Source organism: Carlito syrichta, unplaced genomic scaffold (genome assembly GCF_000164805.1).
Source record: "Carlito syrichta isolate Samal-C Ts95f unplaced genomic scaffold, Tarsius_syrichta-2.0.1 Scaffold316380, whole genome shotgun sequence".
Taxonomy (NCBI): Eukaryota; Metazoa; Chordata; class Mammalia; order Primates; family Tarsiidae; genus Carlito; species Carlito syrichta.
This window is the reverse complement of record NW_007260476.1, coordinates 256,471-262,678: the sequence shown is the minus strand read 5'-3', so window position 1 is coordinate 262,678 and position 6,208 is coordinate 256,471. Positions and strand designations below refer to the sequence as shown.

General features: G+C 38.2%; 1 protein-coding gene across 1 annotated transcript in view; it reads left to right on the top strand.

Moving 5' to 3' along the window:
- Positions 1-6,208, top strand: part of DAW1 (dynein assembly factor with WD repeats 1) — a 74,534-nt gene that overhangs the window by 28,318 nt on the left and 40,008 nt on the right. The gene's annotated exons all lie outside the window — the stretch shown is intronic.

Genomic DNA, 6,208 nt, shown 5'->3' with positions numbered 1-6,208 from the left:
TATTGGTCTATTTACGGTCTCAATTTCTTCTTGTTTCAACCTAGAGAGGTTGTGTGATGTCAGAAAGTCCTCCATTTCCTTTAGGTTTTCAGATCTGTTTCCATACAAGTGTACATATTAGTCTTTGATATTCTTTTGTATTTCTTCAGGGTCAGATGTGACTTCATCTTTTGTGTTTCTGATTGTGTTTATTTGGGTTTTTTCTCTTTTGCTTGGTCACTCTAGGTAGGGGACCATAAATCTTGTTTATCCCTTCAAAGAATCAGCTTTTTATTTTGTTGATTTTTTTGTATTATCTTTTTGTCTTCTATGTCCTGGATTTGGACTTTTATTTTAGTAATCTGGAATCTTCTGCTAAAGTTAGGGTTTTGATGGTTTTGATTTTCCAGCTTCCTTAGTTGACTTGTTAGGCTGTTAACTTGTGATCATTCCATTTTCTTCATGTGCATTTGTAGAGATATGAAATCCCCTCTTACTACAGCTTTCATGGCATCCCAGAGATTTTGGTAAGATATTTCTTCATTTTTATTTGTTTCCAGGTATCTTTTAATCTCTGTTTTGATTTCCATGTTGACCCAGGAGTTGCTTAGCATCATGCTCTTTAGTGTCCATGTCTTTGTGGATCTGGGGGGAACTTTGTTGGTATTGATATTTATTTTTATTCCATTGTGATCTGAGAAGGTGCATGGCAAAATTTCATTGTTATGAAATTTGTTTATGCTTGACTTATGGCTAAGGATGTGGTCTATCTTAGAGTATGTTCCATGTGATAATGAGTAGAATGTATATTCTCTGGTCATTGGGTAGAGTGTTCTGTAGGTATCAATTAAGTCCATTTGGTCAAGAGTCACATTGAGGTTCTGGATCTCATTGCTGATTTTTTGTCCTGATGATCTTTCTAGGGTTGTGAGTGGGGTATTAAAGTCCCCAGTTATGATAGTGTTTGAGTCTATATCTTTTTTAAGTTTGCCTAGAATCTGCTTTATAAAAGTCGGTGCTCCTATTTTGGGTTCGTATATGTTTAGGATAAATATTTCTTGTTGATGGATTGAAACTTTTATCATTATGTAGTAATCTTCTGTATCTTTTTAAATTTTTGATAACTTAAAGGGTATTTTGTCTGATATTAAGATTGCAACTCCAGCTTTCTTTTTTGTTCCATTCACCTGAAATTTTGCTTCCCATCCTCTTACTTTGAGTCTGTGAGTGTCCTTTCTTGTGAGATGAGTCTCTTGGAGATGATATATTGTTGCCTCATGATATTTTATCCATTTTGCCATTCTATGTCTTTTCAGTGGTGCATTTAGTCCATTTACATTCTAACTATTGAGATGTAGAGTTTATTCCTGTCATGAGGTTCTTATAGAGTTTGTTGTTGTTGTTGCTGTTTGTTTATTTATTTGTAGTCTTTCTTTTTATTTTTGGGTTGATTCATGTGTGTTTTCAATCTTTTTCCTGCATTCTTGGGAAGGGCATTGTCATTCTTTTCTTCCTTTTTTCTGTGTTTAATACTTTAAGTGTTTCTTGTAGAGCTGGTCTGGAGGTTGCGCAAACTCTTAAAGATTGTCTGGGAAGGATTTTATTTCTCCATTTTCTGATGAAACCTAATTTAACTGAGTAGCTAATTCTTGGTTGAAATTGTTTATCTTTAAGAACTTTGAAGATTGGGTTCCAAGCTGTCCTAGCCTGAAATGTTTCTGTTGATGAGTCTACTGCTGTTCTAATTGATCTTCCCTGGTAGGTAGTCTAACCTTTTTCTCTTTCTGCCTTTAGGAATTATTCTTTTATTCTTACTTTGTGTAGGCAAATTGCTATGTGTCTAGGAGTTGGTCTTCTCATTTGTTGTCTTGCGGGGATTCTCTGAATCTCTTATGTTTAAATGGTTGCATCACTGATGAGATGAGGAAGTTTTCTTGGATAATTTTATGGAATGTTTGTTCCAGGGTGGTCTCTGTCTCTCTATCTGCCTCAGGAATTCCAATTAATCTTAGGTTCTGCCTCTTGAAATAATTGCTCATCTCTTGGAAGGTTTGTTCTATCTTTATTTTTATTTTTTTTTTATAATCAATATTTTTTATTATGATATTATGGAGTACAGTTAAGGGTTAGGTATACAAATATGCTTTGTTCAGGCACCCTTGTTGATAAGAGGTATCTCCCCGTTCCCAGACAGATATTTACTACCGTTAATCCCATCTCCCTCTCCCCCCATAGTTTCCCACCACTGTCAGTCATTTTCTTATAGTATTACATTGGATGTTCAAGGTCCACTATATGAGTGAGAACATGTGATACTCAGATCTTTGTTTCTGTGAGAGGTCACTCAGTATTATAGACTCTAGTTCCATACAGGTTGCTGCAAAATTCATGATTTTGTTCTTTTTGATGGCTGTATAGTATTCAATCATGTATATGTACCACATTTTAAAAATCCAGTCCTCTTTTGATGGACAGCATGGTTGGTTCCAGGTTCTTGCTATTGTGAACAATGCTGCCATAAGCATTTGTGTGCAGGTATCTTTTTGATAGAGTGATTTGAGTTCTTCAGGGTATATTCCCAGTAGGGGGATTGCAGGGTCATATGGGAGGTTGATATTTAGAGCTTTTAGGAATCGCCACACTGCTTTCCACAGAGGGTGCACTCCCACCAACAGTGTAGAAGTGCTCCCTTTTCGCCACACCCTCTCCAGCAACTGTTGTTTTTTTAGTTATTGATAACTGCCATTCTGACTAGAGTTAGATGGAATTTCAGTGTGGTTTTGAGTTGCATCTCCCTGATGATTAGTGAGGTTGAACATTTCTTCATGTGTCTGTTGGCTGCTCGGATGTCTTCCTTTGTGAAATGTCTGTTCATATCTTTTGCCCATTTTATAATGGGGTTGTTTGCTTTTTTCTTTTCTGCATGTTTGAGTTCCTTGCAGACCCAAGATGTTAAGCCTTTGTCAGACTTTGGAGTTGGAGAATACTTTTTCCCAGTCTGTAGACTGCCTCCCTGCTCTCTTGATGGTTTCTTTGGCCTTGAAGAAGCTTGTCAGTTTAATAAGGTCCCATTTGTTTATCTTCTCTCTTATGGTCTGATGCATAAAAAGATATAACATTCCGAAGACCCCTGGGAGGGCAGACACTGAGAAAACGGACTTCAGAATGTTCTATCTTTTTATGCATCTTTTCCATCTTTAACAGTTTGGGTTAGTTCCATATTTTGGTCCTCAAGTTCTGAGATTCTTTCTTCTGCTTGGTTAATTCTGCTTTCCATGCTTATCAATTTGTTATTTTTTTTCCATCCACTGTATTCTTTATTGTTGTTATCTCAGTTATCTATTCTCTCTATTAATATCTTGATATCTGGGGTTGTGTTTTGAGATCAGTCATTCTGGGGGTTCTTCATTGTTTGACTTCCAAAGTCTATGTTGTCAGTGGCTGACCTTCCAGGGGTCTGTGTGAGATTCATATTCTTCCTTTGGTTTTTCTTCATTTGTGTAGGTTTTCATCTCCCCTCCCCTCTCCCCTTTTAAAAAACCTCTTCTTTAATTCTGTTGTTCAGTGATGGGGGGATAGCTATTATTTCTATTTTCTCAATCCACTGTTTTTCCTTATGTAGATCTTCTGATTTTGTTCAATTCTGAAGCTGCACTGGGTGTAGGGACCTGTGCTTTTTGCAGTTTTGAGATTTAATTAAGGGGTAGCTGTGATTCAGAAGCTATCTGCAGATCCCAGTATCTGCTGACAGGTGTGTGAGCCCCCTGGAATCCACTTCCCACTACCTTGCAATATGTCTATGCAGTGGGGGTGTCTGTTTTCCCCTGAAAACAAAATGAGATAATAAAAGGGAAAAGAATGGAAAAAGGAAGGAAGACAATGAAAGGAAAGTGGAGAGAGGGAAGAAGTGAGAAGACAGACAGACATACCAACTAACGAATAAACAGAGAAACAAAGACAGAAGGAGCAAAAAAATTCAAAGACATACTGACAATCATACAAACAAAACCTTCCTATTAGTGTACTCTCCCTTAAAAATACCCATATACAAACAAAAAAATTAAAAAAAAATTAAAATAACAGAAACAAAGCAAGTACAAAAATGTAAACAAAGACAGAAAGAAAAAAAAAAGCAAAAACTGAAACAACAAGCAAACACGAAGAAAACAACTACAGCAGCAACCAAAAAAATTTGCTCTGTGGCTGTTTCTGTAACTGCCACAGTGTTTTGACTGCCATCTCTGCCTTGGGGAGCAGCCCTGCTCTCCAACTCCTCCCTTCTGCTCTCAGGACAGACTGATAGGGCTGCTCTCAGCATGGGTTAGATGCCCCATGGACTACTGTGGGAGAAGGGATCAGATCCATGCTCACCTTACTCTCTGCTGCTGCTGTCAAGTCTCCTACTTAGATCTGACATGGCTGTGTCTATTCCAGCTTTGGGGAGGGGCATCTATTTCTCCAAGTCTGATGAGAGGATAACCTCTGGGTTCCAAGATGGAGGCTGGGTGGAGCTGAGTGGAGCAATGCAGGTCTCTGCCCTGGGACTGAGAAATGGTACCCATCAGTGTCTTATAACCAGCATTGGAGCTTTATTCCAGATTTCCACTACCTGCCTTCTCCATGGTTCCTCCTGCTTGTGTCTGGTCTGCTGCTGTAGGTGGTGGCGTTGGCCAGGTGCCAGGTGGTGGGGAGTGTCTGTTCTCTGCTACTTTCTCTCAGGAGAACCCTGAGAACAGCAGAAGATCCTGTGCACCTAGGTCTCCAATCTCAGAGTTGTGGTAGGTTGCAGTCAGTCACCTCTGGAGGAGAGCCCCAGGTGCATGAACCTGAGTTTCTCCTCAGACAGACTTTCACTCACACACTGGCACATACCCACTCACACAGAGAATCGTTATGGACATTCACTTTGTGGAGACTCTCACAGTCCAACCTGTTCCATCACCATCTTGTCCAGAAGCCTATATTACAACTTTTAAAAACTTGATGTCTAGGTTGCTAATGTCATTGTATCATTTTCAAATGTAATAACCTTTCAAAACACATTGTGATGGAACAATCAAACTTGGTACATTAAAATTATTAATAACTTCAATTAAATGACAGAAAACTTAATTTTGTTCTAAGCATTTTTATATTACAGAGAATGAAAATTTTTATAATGCATTATTATACAAATGTGTGGAAAAGAAGGATTTTATTAAAATTATAAGTGACACTGTCTTACTTCTAGTATAATTTCTACTTTCATTGCAATGCTATTTAAAGAATATTCTCCATAATATTATATCATATTCTTTAATAGTCTACTTAACAAACATGGTCTTTTTTGATGCCTATCTGAGAACAAAGTTTTCATTGGGTGGAGAGGTAAGAAATACATTTTGGACATTCAGTTGAATTCTATCAAGATCCCTTGATGAAAATCTCTCTTGTCTATTTAAATAGTGATTCCAGTCTGATGATTTATGTATGTGTAAAAACAATGTTTTTTGTTGCACTTTGGGGACATTGGGGTTTTGGCGGAGTGAATTCATGACAGTCACGAAAGAATAAGGAGGGAGCAAAGGAAGGAGAAGGAGAGAGAGGGGACAGAGAGAGAAAGGAAGGAAGGAAAGAAGGAAGGAAGGAAGTAATGAAGGAAGGAGCTGCCATCAATTTAGTGTTTATCTGTTTTAACTATTAGGGCAGGAGTAAGTTTTGTTTCAATAAAGTAATCTAAAAAGCATGGCTGTGAGTAGTATCTTTTATAATGTGGAGTCACATGGATATAGAGAATAGTTTGTGATAGAACAGAAATTGGTCAAGAAACAATAACAACTCAAGACTAATATGTTTGAGGGGCAGGAAGGATGGAAAATGGAGTGAGGGAACTGATAAAGAGCTTTCAGGGCTTTGAGTGTATCCTGAGCAGACACTAAGAGATATCAGCAACTGATGTAAAATGCCCTAGACTGGATGCCACAGGAGAAAACCAGGTTAAAGACTGTGGGTGGTAGACCAGTTTAAATGTCAGGAAACTTTGGGTGGATGGGTAGGTAGGTGTTTGCCAGAACATGCTGCTCCCAGAGCATAGACAGATCGACCACACAGACACCACAGAAACACAAGTGACCTGGGAACAAGGGAGAGAAGCAAGACATCAGTGTTAGTCTGGACAAATATAAATTCTGCAACTGTGCTGGGCACTTATAATTTGCTTTAGAATATGTATTTTGGGTCTTGAGATCCC